General features: G+C 39.6%; 2 long non-coding RNA genes across 2 annotated transcripts; one reads left to right on the top strand and one right to left on the bottom strand.

Moving 5' to 3' along the window:
• Positions 1-203: 203 nt before the first annotated feature.
• On the bottom strand, positions 204-5,419 carry LOC149129193 (uncharacterized). Its single transcript, XR_016240311.1, has 3 exons — positions 4,867-5,419; positions 2,154-2,301; positions 204-299 (listed from the first exon to the last, which is right to left on the bottom strand). It is a non-coding gene; the product is annotated as an uncharacterized LOC149129193 (long non-coding RNA).
• On the top strand, positions 1,167-4,641 carry LOC149129194 (uncharacterized). The gene is made up of 2 exons (XR_016240312.1): positions 1,167-1,757; positions 2,054-4,641. It is a non-coding gene; the product is annotated as an uncharacterized LOC149129194 (long non-coding RNA).
• Positions 5,420-24,530: the final 19,111 nt, after the last annotated feature.

Below are 24,530 nucleotides of genomic sequence, written 5' to 3'. Positions count from 1 at the left end.
GACACTAAACTATTGTGGAATCTAACTATATAGAATCTAATCATTACAGACACTAAACTATTGCAGAATTTAATTATGTAGAATGTAATCGTTATAGACACCAAATTATCGTACTTAATTGTTGTAGAATCTAAGTATATGATCATAATTAAACATTGTAGGTACTAAATTATCATACTTTAAATTAAATAAAATAGACGCACTTTTTGTTTTATTGATTTATTTTCATCAACAAGACGACCTCTTTCTCCGGAAACCAAGCAGTTACTCTGGAGGGCTGGACAAAGAAGTACCTGGCTCTGAATATAAGAGAATACAAGACAATGTTAATGTGTCAATAAAGAGTTAAAAGACAATGTCTGTTTGTTATCATTTATACATATATTTCACTTACTAACAGTAACTAACAAAGGAAGTGCGGTAGTGGTGATGGACACAGAGTACTACAAGAAGTGAATACTCTCCACGATGGAAAATAATATTTACTATGAGTACAATACAACCCACAGAAGACTCTTTAAAACTTATCCTCTTCAAATACAGACCTACTCTATTCTACGGATTACCTCAGATACACAAAAATCCAAATATTTCTAACGCTTGCAGAGTTTCTCCAAGCCTATGCATTAATGATCCTCCCCCTACTGGCCTCAAACTGAGGCCCACCATTTGAGCAACTTCCTCGGCATCTTACTCAGACCGTGAAAAGCTTCATCAGGGATGACTTAGACATGCTAAACCACCTCCCGAAGACAATGAGTGAAGGAACCCTGTTGGTATCATTCGATGTGGTGAATTTGTACAATATAATCCCACACGATTAGGGTATAGAAACGATTATCACCTTCTGGCTAGAAAAGTACCCACAAGAGATGCCAGGACGCATGAGCCACAGATTCATAATTGCAGCACTCCTGACACCACAGTGCTTTTTACGTGGCACCAGCACAGGGGGGCTGAATGGTTGGGAAGCAAACTTCTCTATCACATAACCACACCTGTCAATGCTTCAAGAAAACCTTACTGTATTATTATTACTTCAATCATTTGGCTTGTATTCCGTACATTAGCCTATACACCACATCGTACAACACCGGGTACTGGAGTGGAACCAGCAAGGAGCCCCACTGTTGGTTAAGTGTTGCACTTCACAGAGACCTGTGACATAATAACTGAATAAATATATATATGTACAGTAATAGCTTAGTTGTATACTGTCAAGGGCTCACCAAGTGTGACAAACAACAACACCCAAAAACCATCAGTTATTAGGCTCACCTAAAGTAACCTAGATTTTCAGTTGGTGATAGTAGCACTGGCTGTTGCTAATCTAGATCTATCAATAATTATTCAGTACAACAGTAATTATAAAAGCATATCAGATATGTGAATCGAGTAATGTATGTGCTTGTGTGTGTATATATTATGAATCGAGTAATGTATGTATGTGTATATATTATGAATCTAGTGATGTATGTATGTGGTATATATTATGAATTGAGTAATGTGTGCATATATTATGAATGGGGTAATATATGTATGTGTATATATTATGAATCTAGTGATGTATGTATGTGGTATATATTATGAATCGAGTAATGTATGTATGTGTATATATTATGAATCTAGTAATGTGTGTATATATTATGAATCGAGTAATGTGTGTATATATTATGAATCGAGTAATGTATGTATGTGTATATATTATGAATCGAGTAATGTGTGTGCTTGTGTGTATATATTATGAATCGAGTAATGTGTATATATTATGAATCTAGTGATGTATGTATGTGTATATATTATGAATCGAGTAATGTGTGTGTATATATTTTGAATCGAGTAATGTGTATATATTATGAATCGAGTAATGTATGTATGTGTATATATTATGAATCGAGTAATGTATGTGTATATATTATGAATTGAGTAATGTGTGTATATATTATGAATCTAGTAATGTATGTATGTGTATATATTATGAATCTAGTGATGTATGTATGTGTATATATTATGAATCGAGTAATGTGTGTATGTGTATATATTATGAATCTAGTGATGTATGTGTATATATTATGAATCTAGTGATGTATGTATGTGTATATATTATGAATTGAGTAATGTATGTGCTTGTGTGTATATAAGAGTTTGCCTACCTTTCCATGTCTTCCTCATCACCTCTTCTTCCACAGGCTCATGGGTTGGATAGGTTTGTCTGAAGCAGTGTTGTATAATCCGAGATCCCTTGTATTACTTACCCCTTTTTCACAGCACATGACAGAAACACTGCAACAACTTTGAAACCTGATTGAAAAAACATAATCCAGTCTTTAAATGTACGCTATACCGACTTATGGAATGGAAGTGAATATTCTATGTTGGGGTGGGTTTAACGTTTGAGGAGAAATTTGGTAATTTAATGAAACAAATCTAATCTAGCAAAAACGAAATATATTTTAATTAAAATGTATACATAGGCTCTTGCTAAGCTTTCTGACCAGAATAGCCTGGTACTTATTTTGTGTCTTTCATGAGGATGTAAACACCAACACAGACGCACATATATCTGCAGTGGGACCGAATGGTTGGCAAGCAAACTTCTCTATCACGTAACCACACCTGTGAATGCTTCAAGAAAACCTTACTGTATTATTATTACTTCAATCATTTGGCTTGTATTCCGTACATTAGCCTATGCCCCACACCGGGTACTGGAGTGGAACCAGCAATGAGCCTCACTGTTGGTTATGTGTTGCACTTTACAGAGGCCTATTTCTTTTAATGTATAGTAATAGCTTAGTTGTATACTATCAAGGACTCACCAAGAGTGACAAACAACAACACCCCAATACCATCAGTTACTAGGAGTGGAACCAGCAATGAACCCCACTGTTGGTTATGTGTTGCACTTTACAGAGGCCTATTTCTTTTAATGTATAGTAATAGCTTAGTTGTATACTATCAACGACTCACCAAGAGTGACAAACAACAACACCCCAAAACCATCAGTTATTAGGCTCACCTAAAGTAACCTAGATTTTCAGTTGGTGATAGTAGCACTGACTGTTGCTAATCTAGATCTATCAATAATTATTCAGTACAACAGTAATTATAAAAGCATATCAGATATACAACTAAGCTATCAGAGAACTGAATTAGTTATGAAGCTGCTGCAATTGATGAAATGGTTGACTAAACTGAAAGGTATAATGAATAAACATTCCAATTGGTCAAAACAACAGGGCCCCAAATGGTAAAAGCCAACGGTATGCACGAATAAAAGCTAACACGAGTCGAACAAAGAAAAATATATGCATTTCAAAGGTCAATAATTAAATTTAGATAAAAGAAAATTTGCTACAGATTCAATTCAAGATCACAGCTCAGGTGGGCATCTGATTTTAATTTTATAACTACTCAAGAATGTTGAGAAAAACCTATTACAGAAAGGGAGCACATAAGAAAATATATTAAGGTGTTTGGCCAATCAAGTACAATTCCCTTAAGCATAATCTACATTAGCATTAAAGTGTGTAGGGGGGGGGGGCTTTGGATAGGCCTAACCATTCAATAGTATAGCTCATATTCCTCCTCTTCAAATCATGAATATAATATGCCAATGTAGTAGAATTGGAGTATTTGGCATTCGAAAATGAGCTCATGTGGACCCGATATCTCCTTTTAAATTCAATAGTGCTGCCAATATATCCCCTAACCAAATTATTCTCCTCTCTAACTACTACATTTACAGAGATTTTTTTTTTATTAAGCAAAAACCCCTTAAGAGGACATAAGTTTCGGGGTCCTTGCATATTTAATAAGGTCTGCATTTTCTCCTACAGAAGCATTCCTAAGCGCTGAATCTTCAATGCCTGCCCCAGTGACACCTGAGCACTTCCAGCTGCAGTCCTATTTTTATTTTTGTTCTTTGGGGCATGAAAAGAGCACCATGCGAAAGTGGTCGATGCCAGTAGCCCCTGACTGGCTCCAGATGAAGGACAAGGAATAGAAAAGAGAAAGGAAACCAAGAACTCTAGAGAACAGAGTGATACACAAATGCCCACACACCAGAATTACACTAATCAGTCTAGAATCCCCAACCAAACATAAAGCCCAGTAACTCCAACAACAGAATATCCACCAATTGATTACACAAACACAATATAAAACATCTACAGGATTTTTAACATTGGACAAATGCAGCGATTGAAGAGAAAATAAACAAGTTTTTATAGTCAGAGAAGAAGAGACATTGAAAGTTCCAAGTAGGCAATGTGTTATTACTGATTGAAAAAGCTACAAAAAAAAAAAAGGACACATTGGGGACAGAGATAGATTATTATGGACATTTGTCACCTGTGGTGGATTTATGAAACAGTAGATGCACAGTTTACTTAACAAAGATAATAGAATGATAAGCTTGATGCCAGACACATTTAAATGATACCACTCGGAAGTGATGTTCAGTAGTAGCCATTACATCCTCATATTCATTCGTTCTATGTTTTTACCCCCACTTGTCTGTACGAGATGTAATGGGCGATAAATGACATTTCATTGCTCCTTCGGTTCGTTGGAGCAAAGTTTTCTTTCCAAAAGTATTTATTACATTTGCAAAATTGTAATGTTGCCAATGAATGTCAATATACATACGTATATATGGCCGGGTGTTCACATTAAACCAAAAATTAAGACTCTTGTGTCAATTTGTTCGTGTAAAACGCATTATACATACGTATATATGGCCGGGTGTTCACATTAAACCAAAAATTAAGACTCTTGTGTCAATTTGTTCGTGTAAAACGCATTAAAAGGCGACGGTAAAAGACAATGGGTATAAAAAGAAAAAAGATTCTATTCTTTGCCTACCTTGTTGCAGCCTTAATTCTTAATCCTTCCTCGGCTTCAATTACGTGACTTCAATCAGAGAGGGTCGATTCTGGAATGGCTTTACATGTATCAATTACATACATCGATTCGTAAACACTCAATCAGTAAAGCTAGCTGTATTTCTTCAGCCGCAGGTATTTCGTACGAAATGTATGTTTATTTTGTTTTTTTTTTAATTAATTAATTAATTATTATTTATTTAATTAATTTCGTCTTTGAGAATTAGGAGTATTTAGGAGGGTTAGGAGTAGGAGGGGGACTGGAGTAGGAGGAAAAATGATGAGGCGAGGTAAAAACCCGCCAGGGTCAATGGTCCGGCGATGAAAGAAGTGAAAGAGGAAGGGGGGCGCGAACCAGGCAGCCTAGACCACCTGAACGCGCCCCAACGCCCCTTCCACCTCTCGCACCACTGTTCCATCTTACTGGCGGCAATTTTATAAGTGAAAATTAGGATTTATAAACCTAACTTTTCCCAGAATTCAATTAAAAAAAACTAATAATCCCGGCACGTATCGAACTCACTGTCTACAGGTTAACAGTTTTGTCTCCGGCGTCGTTACCCACACGACCATCAAGACAGCTTTGTAACTGTATGTAAAGATGAGATATTTAAAGCTATCCAAGCAAAATTGAATTATAAAAACAACTTTGATGATCTCTATTTTTTATTTACTTTACGGGGATGAAGGTTCAACATGCAGCTAAGTGATCAAGTTTGAGATCCTGATATGAGAAGTATACTTCCAAAACAAAACAAATTTCGTCTTAGCAAGAATTGAACTCTAACCCCAGAGTATTCAAAGTTGATAGCACTCAGGTCTTTACCCACAAGACCGTCAAGACAACTACGAAATAAGACTCAATTAAAACTGAAATAGTTAAAACCTCAACAAACCAAAAAAAAAAGCTTCTTTCTTTCTTTCACCTTTCTTCTGTTTTTATTGTTTACACTCTGCTACGGCAACACACCTGTTTCTGTCGACATCTTACTCAAACCGTTTCTAAAATATGTGAAAAGCTTCATCAGGGATGACTTAGACATGCTAAAGCACCTCCCGAAGACAATAAGTGAAGGAACCCTGTTAGTATCATTCGATGTGGTGAATTTGTACACTATAATCCCACACGATTAGGGTATAGAAGCGATGATCACCTTCTGGCTAGAAAAATACCCACAAGAGATGCCAGGACGCATGAACCAGTGCTTTTTACGTGGCACCAGCACAGGGGGGAGGTCAGTTTTGGAAAGGTTTTTACAGCTGCATGCCCTTCCAAATGCCAACCACTTTACAGCAGGTGTGTGAAATGGGCTAAAAAGCTTGGTTCATTTGTCACATGGGTCCTCTCGCAACATTTATACTGTCCACTTAGGATACACCGACCTAACCTCTGGTCAGAACCTAACGCCAATTTCCCTGAACTCTTGCGGGGGCACCATGTCTGTCCCAAGTGAAAGCCCGAAAGTAAAAGTCATACGCACTAGTTGTCCTTCTGCTGACATGTCTGTCCTACTTGCAAGGCCACTAGACCGTTCATACGTCATCACTTACCTTATACTTCCAGCCTATCCCACCATCTTTGTCATATATTATGCTGGATTCAATTCATTCGACTGACTGAAACAGAATTTTTCAAGGCCATCACTTAGGGGCCGGTGTCGGTTTTTTGACATCCCTATAATGTAGTGGTTTTGTAAAAGGAGATTTATAAAAAAAAGAAAGAAACACCTCCTGTGTTCATAATGTCAACACACTCACACAAACATGTATATGGGCATACACAGACAAACATATATGTGCATGTACGTACTCATATGTATACACATATCCACACTCCAAACACTATTATGACAACTTACTGATTGTCCTCCAAGTAAATGCATAAACTACGGTTTAAGCAACATATTACCTGCCTCTGGACGCCCTCTTCCCAAGACGGTACCCATACAGGTGATCCCCAGGAGTGCCTCCGGATTTAAACATCCCCTGGTTGCTTGGATGCTTCAGACTACCCCTGAAGGATCGAGGCAAACCTACCACTTACCTATATATATATATATACATACATACATGTGTGAGCATGTATTGTACACGCCAGTAATCTAAAAATGTATTCCAACAGACAAGGTAACTCTCATGGAACTAGGCAACCGAAATATAATGCTTTCAAAAACTAAACCTTTTCCAGGTGTCTTTGGACAAACTTAATCTTCTTGATACGAATAGACTCTTAAGGAACTGAGAGAGATGAACACGAATTTGAGACTTTTGATTAGCAACACTGATGAACTCACTCGCTCCACACAAGAGGAAAAGAAGAGAAAGAACAATCCCTGCAACAGCTCAATCAACATTTGTCCGAATTATGCAACACTCTTCATTCTTTACCACATAATAATTGCTTAAATGAAAATCCACCTACAGATGATACACAAGATAGAAGCCCATGCCCCTCCACTATCAATTAAAAACCGCATTATACACATATAGAATGAACAACTTAAAGCCAGAAAGGTTACTTTCTCACAAGGCAGAAATTTATGAACACTGGTTAAATTCTGCCTCATAAACTCCAAATTAAACGTATTCCAAACGAACAGGACCAACAAAGACAATTATGGGAGAAACTAACACTTGGAAAACATGAAGACAGAAATAGAACTGCTTAAGCTTAGAGCGCTGAGCAATGAAGAAAAATTGAAGAACATAGATGAGGAAATCTACAACGAATTAAAGAAACATTGAGATGGTCAACGCTTGGAAAGTGTCTTTAAACTGTGGCAAACAACTTGTGAAGCTGAAGAAATAAACTCGCTACCAGGCTGGCAAAGACAAAGCAATTTGTTTATTAACTACGAAACACAGTTCATCGTAGAATAGGCATCGGATAAGCCCTTGCTGAAGGAAAACAAACCAAAAACATACACAGAAATGAACCCAAGCTTATCGAAAACAAACCAGAGACGGACAAGGGGAGGCAACTCCACCGACCTTACGTCCCCAAATAACTTAGAAACAACAATCAGGAATTCAGCCGACCACAGAGAATCTGGACGGAATCTTCTTGGCATCCTACAAAGAAATCAAAGGTTCCATGGAAACGTCGAGACGAAGCAAAACTTTTGCGAACCAATCCACCCCCCATCATCTCACAATAAATGGAAGAATTTACCTTCGAGACTTGCTTACTTCGATCAGAGAGGGTGGGTCGATTCTGGATTGTCGAATGCTTTTCATAGACTTCGTTTAAATATATCTTGCTAGGTGTGTGAAATAGGCTAAAAAGCTTGGTTCGTCCGTCACATGGGTCCTCTCGCAACATTTATACTGTCCACTTAGGATACACCGACCTAACCTCTGGCCAGAACATAACGCCAATTTACCTGAACTCTTGCGGGGGCACCATGTCTGTCCCAAGTGAAAGCCCGAAAGTAAAAGTCATACGCACTAGTTGTCCTTCTGCTGACATGTCTGTCCTACTTGCAAGGCCCCTTGACCGTTCATACGTCATCACTTAGCTTATACTTCCAGCCTATCCCACCATCTTTGTCATATATTATGTGTAGTAAGAGGCTTGCTTCCCAACCACATGGTTCTGGGTTCAGTCTCACTGCGTGCCACCTTGAGCAAGTGTCTTCTGCTATAGTCTCAAGCCGACCCAAGCCTTGTGAGTGGTTTTGGTGGATGGAAACTGAAAGAAGCCCATCGAATATATATGTGTGTGTGTGTCTCCTCATGTCTGTGTGTCTGTCTCCCATCACTGCTTGATAACTGGTGTTGGTGTTTATGCTCCTATAACCTAGCAGTTCAGCAAAGCAGACCAAAATAAGTGCTGGATTCAATTCATTCGACTGAAACAGAATTTTTCAAGGCCATCACTTAGGGGCCGGTGTCGGTTTTTTGACATCCCTATAATGTAGTGGTTTTGTAAAAGGAGATTTATAAAAAAAAGAAAGAAACACCTCCTGTGTTCATAATGTCAACACACTCACACAAACATGTATATGGGCATACACAGACAAACATATATGTGCATGTACGTACTCATATGTATACACATATCCACACTCCAAACACTATTATGACAACTTACTGATTGTCCTCCAAGTAAATGCATAAACTACGGTTTAAGCAACATATTACCTGCCTCTGGACGCCCTCTTCCCAAGACGGTACCCATACAGGTGATCCCCAGGAGTGCCTCCGGATTTAAACATCCCCTGGTTGCTTGGATGCTTCAGACTACCCCTGAAGGATCGAGGCAAACCTACCACTTACCTATATATATATATATACATACATACATGTGTGAGCATGTATTGTACACGCCAGTAATCTAAAAATGTATTCCAACAGACAAGGTAACTCTCATGGAACTAGGCAACCGAAATATAATGCTTTCAAAAACTAAACCTTTTCCAGGTGTCTTTGGACAAACTTAATCTTCTTGATACGAATAGACTCTTAAGGAACTGAGAGAGATGAACACGAATTTGAGACTTTTGATTAGCAACACTGATGAACTCACTCGCTCCACACAAGAGGAAAAGAAGAGAAAGAACAATCCCTGCAACAGCTCAATCAACATTTGTCCGAATTATGCAACACTTCATTCTTTACCACATAATAATTGCTTAAATGAAAATCCACCTACAGATGATACACAAGATAGAAGCCCATGCCCCTCCACTATCAATTAAAAACCGCATTATACACATATAGAATGAAAAACTTAAAGCCAGAAAGGTTTCTTTCTGGAACATGGTCAAAAACAAGCACAAGGCAGAAATTTATGAACACTGGTTAAATTCTGCCTCATAAACTCCAAATTAAACGTATTCCAAACGAACAGGACCAACAAAGACAATTATGGGAGAAACTAACACTTGGAAAACATGAAGACAGAAATAGAACTGCTTAAGCTTAGAGCGCTGAGCAATGAAGAAAAATTGATGAACATAGATGAGGAAATCTACAACGAATTAAAGAAACATTGAGATGGTCAACGCTTGGAAAGTGTCTTTAAACTGTGGCAAACAACTTGTGAAGCTGAAGAAATAAACTCGCTACCAGGCTGGCAAAGACAAAGCAATTTGTTTATTAACTACGAAACACAGTTCATCGTAGAATAGGCATCGGATAAGCCCTTGCTGAAGGAAAACAAACCAAAAACATACACAGAAATGAACCCAAGCTTATCGAAAACAAACCAGAGACGGACAAGGGGAGGCAACTCCACCGACCTTACGTCCCCAAATAACTTAGAAACAACAATCAGGAATTCAGCCGACCACAGAGAATCTGGACGGAATCTTCTTGGCATCCTACAAAGAAATCAAAGGTTCCATGGAAACGTCGAGACGAAGCAAAACTTTTGCGAACCAATCCACCCCCCATCATCTCACAATAAATGGAAGAATTTACCTTCGAGACTTGCTTACTTCGATCAGAGAGGGTGGGTCGATTCTGGATTGTCGAATGCTTTTCATAGACTTCGTTTAAATATATCTTGCTAGACGTCAATCCGTCCCTTGTCACACTCAATCAGTAAAGCTAGCTGCGTGTCTTTAGCCGCAGGTATACGTACGAAATGTATGGGTTTTTTTGTCATGTTCCTTTCTTTCTTTTACTTGTTTCATTCATTAGACTGCGGCCATGCTGGAGCAGCGCCTTAAAGTTTTTTTTATATAATATATACTAGTATCCCTCTTTCACACGATGCTACACACAGCATATATGTTTGTATATATATATATACACCAGCTGCCTTAACTCGTACAGGTCAGTGGATCAGTGGGTATAAGCAGGTGTGTGAAATAGGCTAAAAAGCTTGGTTCGTCCGTCACATGGGTCCTCTCGCAACATTTATACTGTCCACTTAGGATACACCGACCTAACCTCTGGCCAGAACATAACGCCAATTTACCTGAACTCTTGCGGGGGCACCATGTCTGTCCCAAGTGAAAGCCCGAAAGTAAAAGTCATACGCACTAGTTGTCCTTCTGCTGACATGTCTGTCCTACTTGCAAGGCCCCTTGACCGTTCATACGTCATCACTTAGCTTATACTTCCAGCCTATCCCACCATCTTTGTCATATATTATGTGTAGTAAGAGGCTTGCTTCCCAACCACATGGTTCTGGGTTCAGTCTCACTGCATGCCACCTTGAGCAAGTGTCTTCTGCTATAGTCTCAAGCCGACCCAAGCCTTGTGAGTGGTTTTGGTGGATGGAAACTGAAAGAAGCCCATCGAATATATATGTGTGTGTGTGTCTCCTCATGTCTGTGTGTCTGTCTCCCATCACTGCTTGATAACTGGTGTTGGTGTTTATGCTCCTATAACCTAGCAGTTCAGCAAAGCAGACCAAAATAAGTGCTGGATTCAATTCATTCGACTGAAACAGAATTTTTCAAGGCCATCACTTAGGGGCCGGTGTCGGTTTTTTGACATCCCTATAATGTAGTGGTTTTGTAAAAGGAGATTTATAAAAAAAAGAAAGAAACACCTCCTGTGTTCATAATGTCAACACACTCACACAAACATGTATATAGGCATACACAGACAAACATATATGTGCATGTACGTACTCATATGTATACACATATCCACACTCCAAACACTATTATGACAACTTACTGATTGTCCTCCAAGTAAATGCATAAACTACGGTTTAAGCAACATATTACCTGCCTCTGGACGCCCTCTTCCCAAGACGGTACCCATACAGGTGATCCCCAGGAGTGCCTCCGGATTTAAACATCCCCTGGTTGCTTGGATGCTTCAGACTACCCCTGAAGGATCGAGGCAAACCTACCACTTACCTATATATATATATATACATACATACATGTGTGAGCATGTATTGTACACGCCAGTAATCTAAAAATGTATTCCAACAGACAAGGTAACTCTCATGGAACTAGGCAACCGAAATATAATGCTTTCAAAAACTAAACCTTTTCCAGGTGTCTTTGGACAAACTTAATCTTCTTGATACGAATAGACTCTTAAGGAACTGAGAGAGATGAACACGAATTTGAGACTTTTGATTAGCAACACTGATGAACTCACTCGCTCCACACAAGAGGAAAAGAAGAGAAAGAACAATCCCTGCAACAGCTCAATCAACATTTGTCCGAATTATGCAACACTCTTCATTCTTTACCACATAATAATTGCTTAAATGAAAATCCACCTACAGATGATACACAAGATAGAAGCCCATGTCCCTCCACTATCAATTAAAAACCGCATTATACACATATAGAATGAACAACTTAAAGCCAGAAAGGTTACTTTCTCACAAGGCAGAAATTTATGAACACTGGTTAAATTCTGCCTCATAAACTCCAAATTAAACGTATTCCAAACGAACAGGACCAACAAAGACAATTATGGGAGAAACTAACACTTGGAAAACATGAAGACAGAAATAGAACTGTTTAAGCTTAGAGCGCTGAGCAATGAAGAAAAATTGAAGAACATAGATGAGGAAATCTACAACGAATTAAAGAAACATTGAGATGGTCAACGCTTGGAAAGTGTCTTTAAACTGTGGCAAACAACTTGTGAAGCTGAAGAAATAAACTCGCTACCAGGCTGGCAAAGACAAAGCAATTTGTTTATTAACTACGAAACACAGTTCATCGTAGAATAGGCATCGGATAAGCCCTTGCTGAAGGAAAACAAACCAAAAACATACACAGAAATGAACCCAAGCTTATCGAAAACAAACCAGAGAGGGTCTAGGGGATACAATTGCACCACTCTTACATCCCCAAATAACTTAGAAACAACAATCAGGAATTCAGCCGACCACAGAGAATCTGGACGGAATCTTCTTGGCATCCTACAAAGAAATCAAAGGTTCCATGGAAACGTCGAGACGAAGCAAAACTTTTGCGAACCAATCCACCCCCCATCATCTCACAATAAATGGAAGAATTTACCTTCGAGACTTGCTTACTTCGATCAGAGAGGGTGGGTCGATTCTGGATTGTCGAATGCTTTTCATAGACTTCGTTTAAATATATCTTGCTAGACGTCAATCCGTCCCTTGTCACACTCAATCAGTAAAGCTAGCTGCGTGTCTTTAGCCGCAGGTATACGTACGAAATGTATGGGTTTTTTTGTCATGTTCCTTTCTTTCTTTTACTTGTTTCATTCATTAGACTGCGGCCATGCTGGAGCAGCGCCTTAAAGTTTTTTTTATATAATATATACTAGCCTCCCTCTTTCACACGATGCTACACACAGCATATATGTTTGTATATATATATATACACCAGCTGCCTTAACTCGTACAGGTCAGTGGATCAGTGGGTATAAGCAGGTGTGTGAAATAGGCTAAAAAGCTTGGTTCATCCGTCACATGGGTCCTCTCGCAACATTTATACTGTCCACTTAGGTTACACCGACCTAACCTCTGGCCAGAACCTAACGCCAATTTACCTGAACTCTTGCGGGGGCACCATGTCTGTCCCAAGTGAAGGCCCGAAAGTAAAAGTCATACGCACTAGTTGTCCTTCTGCTCACATGTCTGTCCTACTTGCAAGGCCCCTTGACCGTTCATACGTCATCACTTACCTTATCCCACTATCTTTGTCATATATTATGTGTAGTAAGAGGTTTGCTTCCCAACCACATGGTTCTGGGTTCAGTCTCACTGCGTGCCACTTTGAGCAAGTGTCTTCTGCTATAGTCTCAAGCTGACCAAAGCCTTGTGAGTGGTTTTGGTGGATGGAAACTGAAAGAAGCCCATCGAATATATATGTGTGCGTGTGTCTCCTCATGTCTGTGTGTCTGTCTCCCATCACTGCTTGATAACTGGTGTTGGTGTTTATGCTCCTATAACCTAGCAGTTCAGCAAAGCAGACCAAAATAAGTGCTGGATTCAATTCATTCGACTAAAACAGAATTTTTCAAGGCCATCACTTAGGGGCCGGTGTCGGTTTTTTGACATCCCTATAATGTAGTGGTTTTGTAAAAGGAGTGATTGTCCTCCAAGTAAATGCATAAACTACGGTTTAAGCAACATATTACCTGCCTCTGGACGCCCTCTTCCGAAGACGGTACCCATACAGGTGATCCCCAGGAGTGCCTCCGGATTTAAACATCCCCTGGTTGCTTGGATGCTTCAGACTACCCCTGAAGGATCGAGGCAAACCTACCACTTACCTATATATATATATATATATACATACATACATGTGTGAGCATGTATTGTACACGCCAGTAATCTAAAAATGTATTCCAACAGACAAGGTAACTCTCATGGAACTAGGCAACCGAAATATAATGCTTTCAAAAACTAAACCTTTTCCAGGTGTCTTTGGACAAACTTAATCTTCTTGATACGAATAGACTCTTAAGGAACTGAGAGAGATGAACACGAATTTGAGACTTTTGATTAGCAACACTGATGAACTCACTCGCTCCACACAAGAGGAAAAGAAGAGAAAGAACAATCCCTGCAACAGCTCAATCAACATTTGTCCGAATTATGCAACACTCTTCATTCTTTACCACATAATAATTGCTTAAATGAAAATCCACCTACAGATGATACACAAGATAGAAGCCCATGCCCCTCCACTATCAATTAAAAACCGCATTATACACATATAGAATGAACAACTTAAAGCCAGAAAGGTTACTTTCTCACAAGGCAGAAATTTATGAACACTGGTTAAATTCTGCCTCATAAACTCCAAATTAAACGTATTCCAAACGAACAGGACCAACAAAGACAATTATGGGAGAAACTAACACTTGGAAAACATGAAGACAGAAATAGAACTGTTTAAGCTTAGAGCGCTGAGCAATGAAGAAAAATTGAAGAACATAGATGAGGAAATCTACAACGAATTAAAGAAACATTGAGATGGTCAACGCTTGGAAAGTGTCTTTAAACTGTGGCAAACAACTTGTGAAGCTGAAGAAATAAACTCGCTACCAGGCTGGCAAAGACAAAGCAATTTGTTTATTAACTACGAAACACAGTTCATCGTAGAATAGGCATCGGATAAGCCCTTGCTGAAGGAAAACAAACCAAAAACATACACAGAAATGAACCCAAGCTTATCGAAAACAAACCAAAGACGGACAAGGGGAGGCAACTCCACCGACCTTACATCCCCAAATAACTTAGAAACAACAATCAGGAATTCAGCCGACCACAGAGAATCTGGACGGAATCTTCTTGGCATCCTACAAAGAAATCAAAGGTTCCATGGAAACGTCGAGACGAAGCAAAACTTTTGCGAACCAATCCACCCCCCATCATCTCACAATAAATGGAAGAATTTACCTTCGAGACTTGCTTACTTCGATCAGAGAGGGTGGGTCGATTCTGGATTGTCGAATGCTTTTCATAGACTTCGTTTAAATATATCTTGCTAGACGTCAATCCGTCCCTTATCACACTCAATCAGTAAAGCTAGCTGCGTGTCTTTAGCCGCAGGTATACGTACGAAATGTATGGGTTTTTTTGTCATGTTCCTTTCTTTCTTTTACTTGTTTCATTCATTAGACTGCGGCCATGCTGGAGCAGCGCCTTAAAGTTTTTTTTATATAATATATACTAGTATCCCTCTTTCACACGATGCTACACACAGCATATATGTTTGTATATATATATATACACCAGCTGCCTTAACTCGTACAGGTCAGTGGATCAGTGGGTATAAGCAGGTGTGTGAAATAGGCTAAAAAGCTTGGTTCGTCCGTCACATGGGTCCTCTCGCAACATTTATACTGTCCACTTAGGATACACCGACCTAACCTCTGGCAAGAACATAACGCCAATTTACCTGAACTCTTGCGGGGGCACCATGTCTGTCCCAAGTGAAAGCCCGAAAGTAAAAGTCATACGCACTAGTTGTCCTTCTGCTGACATGTCTGTCCTACTTGCAAGGCCCCTTGACCGTTCATACGTCATCACTTACCTTATCCCACTATCTTTGTCATATATTATGTGTAGTAAGAGGTTTGCTTCCCAACCACATGGTTCTCGGTTCAGTCTCACTGCGTGCCACTTTGAGCAAGTGTCTTCTGCTATAGTCTCAAGCTGACCAAAGCCTTGTGAGTGGTTTTGGTGGATGGAAACTGAAAGAAGCCCATCGAATATATATGTGTGCGTGTGTCTCCTCATGTCTGTGTGTCTGTCTCCCATCACTGCTTGATAACTGGTGTTGGTGTTTATGCTCCTATAACCTAGCAGTTCAGCAAAGCAGACCAAAATAAGTGCTGGATTCAATTCATTCGACTAAAACAGAATTTTTCAAGGCCATCACTTAGGGGCCGGTGTCGATTTTTTGACATCCCTATAATGTAGTGGTTTTGTAAAAGGAGTGATTGTCCTCCAAGTAAATGCATAAACTACGGTTTAAGCAACATATTACCTGCCTCTGGACGCCCTCTTCCCAAGACGGTACCCATACAGGTGATCCCCAGGAGTGCCTCCGGATTTAAACATCCCCTGGTTGCTTGAATGCTTCAGACTACCCCTGAAGGATCGAGGCAAACCTACCACTTACCTATATATATATATATATATATATATATATATATATATATATATATATATATATATATATATACATACATACATGTGTGAGCATGTATTGTACACGCCAGTAATCTAAAAATGTACACGCCAGTAATCTAAAAATGTATTCCAACAGACAAGGTAACTCTCATGGAACTAGGCAACCGAAACATAATGCTTTCAAAAACTAAACCTTTTCCAGGTGTCTTTGGACAAACTTAATCTGCTTGAGACGAAGAGACTCTTAAGGAACTGAGAGAGATGAACACGAATTTGAGACTTTTGATTAGCAACACTGATGAACTCACTCGCTCCACACAAGAGGAAAAGAAGAGAAAGAACAATCCCTGCAACAGCTCAATCAACATTTGTCCAAATTATGCACCACTCTTCATTCTTTACCACATAATAATTGCTTAAATGAAAATCCACCTACAGATGATACACAAGATAGAAGCCCATGCCCCTCCACTATCAATTAAAAACCGCATTATACACATATAGAATGAAAAACTTAAAGCCAGAAAGGTTTCTTTCTGGAACATGGTCAAAAACAAGCACAAGGCAGAAATTTATGAACACTGGTTAAATTCTGCCTCATAAACTCCAAATTAAACGTATTCCAAACGAACAGGACCAACAAAGACAATTATGGGAGAAACTAACACTTGGAAAAACATGAAGACAGAAATAGAACTGCTTAAGCTTAGAGCGCTGAGCAATGAAGAAAAATTGAAGAACATAGATGAGGAAATCTACAACGAATTAAAGAAACATTGAGATGGTCAACGCTTGGAAAGTGTCTTTAAACTGTGGCAAACAACTTGTGAAGCTGAAGAAATAAACTCGCTACCAGGCTGGCAAAGACAAAGCAATTTGTTTATTAACTACGAAACACAGTTCATCGTAGAATAGGCATCGGATAAGCCCTTGCTGAAGGAAAACAAACCAAAAACATACACAGAAATGAACCCAAGCTTATCGAAAACAAACCAGAGAGGGTCTAGGGGATACAATTGCACCACTCTTACTTCCCCAAATAACTTAGAAACAACAATCAGGAATTCAGCCAACCACAGAGAATCTGGACGGAATCTTCTTGGCATCCTACAAAGAAATCAAAGGTTCCATGGAAACGTCGAGACGAAGCAAAACTTTTGCGAACCAATCCACCCCCCATCATCTCACAATAAATGGAAGAATTTACCTTCGAGACTTGCTTACTTCGATCAGAGAGGGTGGGTCGATTCTGGATTGTCGAATGCTTTTCATAGACTTCGTTTAAATATATCTTGCTAGACGTCAATCCGTCCCTTGTCACACTCAATCAGTAAAGCTAGCTGCGTGTCTTTAGCCGCAGGTATACGTACGAAATGTATGGGTTTTTTTGTCATGTTCCTTTCTTTCTTTTACTTGTTTCATTCATTAGACTGCGGCCATGCTGGAGCAGCGCCTTAAAGTTTTTTTTATATAATATATACTAGCCTCCCTCTTTCACACGATGCTACACACAGCATATATGTTTGTATATATATATATACACCAGCTGCCTTAACTCGTACAGGTCAGTGGATCAGTGGGTATAAGCAGGTGTGTGAAATAGGCTAAAAAGCTTGGTTCATCCGTCACATGGGTCCTCTCGCAACATTTATACTGTCCACTTAGGATACACCGACCTAACCTCTGGCCAGAACCTAACGCCAATTTACCTGAACTCTTGCGGGGGCACCATGTCTGTCCCAAGTGAAAGCCCGAAAGTAAAAGTCATACGCACTAGTTGTCCTTCTGCTGACATGTCTGTCCTACTTGCAAGGCCCCTTGACCGTTCATACGTCATCACTTAGCTTATACTTCCAGCCTATCCCACCATCTTTGTCATATATTATGTGTAGTAAGAGGCTTGCTTCCCAACCACATGGTTCTGGGTTCAGTCTCACTGCATGCCACCTTGAGCAAGTGTCTTCTGCTATAGTCTCAAGCCGACCCAAGCCTTGTGAGTGGTTTTGGTGGATGGAAACTGAAAGAAGCCCGTCGAATATATATGTGTGTGTGTGTCTCCTCATGTCTGTGTGTCTGTCTCCCATCACTGCTTGATAACTGGTGTTGGTGTTTATGCTCCTATAACCTAGCAGTTCAGCAAAGCAGACCAAAATAAGTGCTGGATTCAATTCATTCGACTGAAACAGAATTTTTCAAGGCCATCACTTAGGGGCCGGTGTCGGTTTTTTGACATCCCTATAATGTAGTGGTTTTGTAAAAGGAGATTTATAAAAAAAAGAAAGAAACACCTCCTGTGTTCATAATGTCAACACACTCACACAAACATGTATATAGGCATACACAGACAAACATATATGTGCATGTACGTACTCATATGTATACACATATCCACACTCCAAACACTATTATGACAACTTACTGATTGTCCTCCAAGTAAATGCATAAACTACGGTTTAAGCAACATATTACCTGCCTCTGGACGCCCTCTTCCCAAGACGGTACCCATACAGGTGATCCCCAGGAGTGCCTCCGGATTTAAACATCCCCTGGTTGCTTGGATGCTTCAGACTACCCCTGAAGGATCGAGGCAAACCTACCACTTACCTATATATATATATATATATACATACATACATGTGTGAGCATGTATTGTACACGCCAGTAATCTAAAAATGTATTCCAACAGACAAGGTAACTCTCATGGAACTAGGCAACCGAAATATAATGCTTTCAAAAACTAAACCTTTTCCAGGTGTCTTTGGACAAACTTAATCTTCTTGATACGAATAGACTCTTAAGGAACTGAGAGAGATGAACACGAATTTGAGACTTTTGATTAGCAACACTGATGAACTCACTCGCTCCACACAAGAGGAAAAGAAGAGAAAGAACAATCCCTGCAACAGCTCAATCAACATTTGTCCGAATTATGCAACACTTCATTCTTTACCACATAATAATTGCTTAAATGAAAATCCACCTACAGATGATACACAAGATAGAAGCCCATGCTCCTCCACTATCAATTAAAAACCGCATTATACACATATAGAATGAACAACTTAAAGCCAGAAAGGTTACTTTCTCACAAGGCAGAAATTTATGAACACTGGTTAAATTCTGCCTCATAAACTCCAAATTAAACGTATTCCAAACGAACAGGACCAATAAAGACAATTATGGGAGAAACTAACACTTGGAAAACATGAAGACAGAAATAGAACTGCTTAAGCTTAGAGCGCTGAGCAATGAAGAAAAATTGAAGAACATAGATGAGGAAATCTACAACGAATTAAAGAAACATTGAGATGGTCAACGCTTGGAAAGTGTCTTTAAACTGTGGCAAACAACTTGTGAAGCTGAAGAAATAAACTCGCTACCAGGCTGGCAAAGACAAAGCAATTTGTTTATTAACTACGAAACACAGTTCATCGTAGAATAGGCATCGGATAAGCCCTTGCTGAAGGAAAACAAACCAAAAACATACACAGAAATTAACCCAAGCTTATCGAAAACAAACCAGAGACGGACAAGGGGAGGCAACTCCACCGACCTTACATCCCCAAATAACTTAGAAACAACAATCAGGAATTCAGCCGACCACAGAGAATCTGGACGGAATCTTCTTGGCATCCTACAAAGAAATCAAAGGTTCCATGGAAACGTCGAGACGAAGCAAAACTTTTGCGAACCAATCCACCCCCCATCATCTCACAATAAATGGAAGAATTTACCTTCGAGACTTGCTTACTTCGATCAGAGAGGGTGGGTCGATTCTGGATTGTCGAATGCTTTTCATAGACTTCGTTTAAATATATCTTGCTAGACGTCAATCCGTCCCTTGTCACACTCAATCAGTAAAGCTAGCTGCGTGTCTTTAGCCGCAGGTATACGTACGAAATGTATGGGTTTTTTTGTCATGTTCCTTTCTTTCTTTTACTTGTTTCATTCATTAGACTGCGGCCATGCTGGAGCAGCGCCTTAAAGTTTTTTTTATATAATATATACTAGCCTCCCTCTTTCACACGATGCTACACACAGCATATATGTTTGTATATATATATATACACCAGCTGCCTTAACTCGTACAGGTCAGTGGATCAGTGGGTATAAGCAGGTGTGTGAAATAGGCTAAAAAGCTTGGTTCATCCGTCACATGGGTCCTCTCGCAACATTTATACTGTCCACTTAGGTTACACCGACCTAACCTCTGGCCAGAACCTAACGCCAATTTACCTGAACTCTTGCGGGGGCACCATGTCTGTCCCAAGTGAAGGCCCGAAAGTAAAAGTCATACGCACTAGTTGTCCTTCTGCTCACATGTCTGTCCTACTTGCAAGGCCCCTTGACCGTTCATACGTCATCACTTACCTTATCCCACTATCTTTGTCATATATTATGTGTAGTAAGAGGTTTGCTTCCCAACCACATGGTTCTGGGTTCAGTCTCACTGCGTGCCACTTTGAGCAAGTGTCTTCTGCTATAGTCTCAAGCTGACCAAAGCCTTGTGAGTGGTTTTGGTGGATGGAAACTGAAAGAAGCCCATCGAATATATATGTGTGCGTGTGTCTCCTCATGTCTGTGTGTCTGTCTCCCATCACTGCTTGATAACTGGTGTTGGTGTTTATGCTCCTATAACCTAGCAGTTCAGCAAAGCAGACCAAAATAAGTGCTGGATTCAATTCATTCGACTAAAACAGAATTTTTCAAGGCCATCACTTAGGGGCCGGTGTCGGTTTTTTGACATCCCTATAATGTAGTGGTTTTGTAAAAGGAGTGATTGTCCTCCAAGTAAATGCATAAACTACGGTTTAAGCAACATATTACCTGCCTCTGGACGCCCTCTTCCGAAGACGGTACCCATACAGGTGATCCCCAGGAGTGCCTCCGGATTTAAACATCCCCTGGTTGCTTGGATGCTTCAGACTACCCCTGAAGGATCGAGGCAAACCTACCACTTACCTATATATATATATATATATACATACATACATGTGTGAGCATGTATTGTACACGCCAGTAATCTAAAAATGTATTCCAACAGACAAGGTAACTCTCATGGAACTAGGCAACCGAAATATAATGCTTTCAAAAACTAAACCTTTTCCAGGTGTCTTTGGACAAACTTAATCTTCTTGATACGAATAGACTCTTAAGGAACTGAGAGAGATGAACACGAATTTGAGACTTTTGATTAGCAACACTGATGAACTCACTCGCTCCACACAAGAGGAAAAGAAGAGAAAGAACAATCCCTGCAACAGCTCAATCAACATTTGTCCGAATTATGCAACACTTCATTCTTTACCACATAATAATTGCTTAAATGAAAATCCACCTACAGATGATACACAAGATAGAAGCCCATGCCCCTCCACTATCAATTAAAAACCGCATTATACACATATAGAATGAAAAACTTAAAGCCAGAAAGGTTTCTTTCTGGAACATGGTCAAAAACAAGCACAAGGCAGAAATTTATGAACACTGGTTAAATTCTGCCTCATAAACTCCAAATTAAACGTATTCCAAACGAACAGGACCAACAAAGACAATTATGGGAGAAACTAACACTTGGAAAAACATGAAGACAGAAATAGAACTGCTTAAGCTTAGAGCGCTGAGCAATGAAGAAAAATTGAAGAACATAGATGAGGAAATCTACAACGAATTAAAGAAACATTGAGATGGTCAACGCTTGGAAAGTCTTTAAACTGTGGCAAACAACTTGTGAAGCTGAAGAAATAAACTCGCTACCAGGCTGGCAAAGACAAAGCAATTTGTTTATTAACTACGAAACACAGTTCATCGTAGAATAGGCATCGGATAAGCCCTTGCTGAAGGAAAACAAACCAAAAACATACACAGAAATTAACCCAAGCTTATCGAAAACAAACCAGAGACGGACAAGGGGAGGCAACTCCACCGACCTTACGTCCCCAAATAACTTAGAAACAACAATCAGGAATTCAACCGACCACAGAGAATCTGGACGGAATCTTCTTGGCATCCTACAAAGAAATCAAAGGTTCCATGGAAACGTCGAGACGAAGCAAAACTTTTGCGAACCAATCCACCCCCCATCATCTCACAATAAATGGAAGAATTTACCTTCGAGACTTGCTTACTTCGATCAGAGAGGGTGGGTCGATTCTGGATTGTCGAATGCTTTTCATAGACTTCGTTTAAATATATCTTGCTAGACGTCAATCCGTCCCTTATCACACTCAATCAGTAAAGCTAGCTGCGTGTCTTTAGCCGCAGGTATACGTACGAAATGTATGGGTTTTTTTGTCATGTTCCTTTCTTTCTTTTACTTGTTTCATTCATTAGACTGCGGCCATGCTGGAGCAGCGCCTTAAAGTTTTTTTTATATAATATATACTAGTATCCCTCTTTCACACGATGCTACACACAGCATATATGTTTGTATATATATATATATACACCAGCTGCCTTAACTCGTACAGGTCAGTGGATCAGTGGGTATAAGCAGGTGTGTGAAATAGGCTAAAAAGCTTGGTTCGTCCGTCACATGGGTCCTCTCGCAACATTTATACTGTCCACTTAGGATACACCGACCTAACCTCTGGCAAGAACATAACGCCAATTTACCTGAACTCTTGCGGGGGCACCATGTCTGTCCCAAGTGAAAGCCCGAAAGTAAAAGTCATACGCACTAGTTGTCCTTCTGCTGACATGTCTGTCCTACTTGCAAGGCCCCTTGACCGTTCATACGTCATCACTTACCTTATCCCACTATCTTTGTCATATATTATGTGTAGTAAGAGGTTTGCTTCCCAACCACATGGTTCTCGGTTCAGTCTCACTGCGTGCCACTTTGAGCAAGTGTCTTCTGCTATAGTCTCAAGCTGACCAAAGCCTTGTGAGTGGTTTTGGTGGATGGAAACTGAAAGAAGCCCATCGAATATATATGTGTGCGTGTGTCTCCTCATGTCTGTGTGTCTGTCTCCCATCACTGCTTGATAACTGGTGTTGGTGTTTATGCTCCTATAACCTAGCAGTTCAGCAAAGCAGACCAAAATAAGTGCTGGATTCAATTCATTCGACTAAAACAGAATTTTTCAAGGCCATCACTTAGGGGCCGGTGTCGGTTTTTTGACATCCCTATAATGTAGTGGTTTTGTAAAAGGAGTGATTGTCCTCCAAGTAAATGCATAAACTACGGTTTAAGCAACATATTACCTGCCTCTGGACGCCCTCTTCCCAAGACGGTACCCATACAGGTGATCCCCAGGAGTGCCTCCGGATTTAAACATCCCCTGGTTGCTTGAATGCTTCAGACTACCCCTGAAGGATCGAGGCAAACCTACCACTTACCTATATATATATATATATATATATATATATATATATATATATATATATATATATATATATATACATACATACATGTGTGAGCATGTATTGTACACGCCAGTAATCTAAAAATGTACACGCCAGTAATCTAAAAATGTATTCCAACAGACAAGGTAACTCTCATGGAACTAGGCAACCGAAACATAATGCTTTCAAAAACTAAACCTTTTCCAGGTGTCTTTGGACAAACTTAATCTGCTTGAGACGAAGAGACTCTTAAGGAACTGAGAGAGATGAACACGAATTTGAGACTTTTGATTAGCAACACTGATGAACTCACTCGCTCCACACAAGAGGAAAAGAAGAGAAAGAACAATCCCTGCAACAGCTCAATCAACATTTGTCCAAATTATGCACCACTCTTCATTCTTTACCACATAATAATTGCTTAAATGAAAATCCACCTACAGATGATACACAAGATAGAAGCCCATGCCCCTCCACTATCAATTAAAAACCGCATTATACACATATAGAATGAAAAACTTAAAGCCAGAAAGGTTTCTTTCTGGAACATGGTCAAAAACAAGCACAAGGCAGAAATTTATGAACACTGGTTAAATTCTGCCTCATAAACTCCAAATTAAACGTATTCCAAACGAACAGGACCAACAAAGACAATTATGGGAGAAACTAACACTTGGAAAAACATGAAGACAGAAATAGAACTGCTTAAGCTTAGAGCGCTGAGCAATGAAGAAAAATTGAAGAACATA

This window comes from Octopus bimaculoides, unplaced genomic scaffold, assembly GCF_046866305.1.
Source record: "Octopus bimaculoides isolate indiv1 unplaced genomic scaffold, ASM4686630v1 contig121, whole genome shotgun sequence".
NCBI lineage: Eukaryota > Metazoa > Mollusca > Cephalopoda > Octopoda > Octopodidae > Octopus > Octopus bimaculoides.
This window is presented reverse-complemented; position numbering and strand designations above follow the sequence as displayed.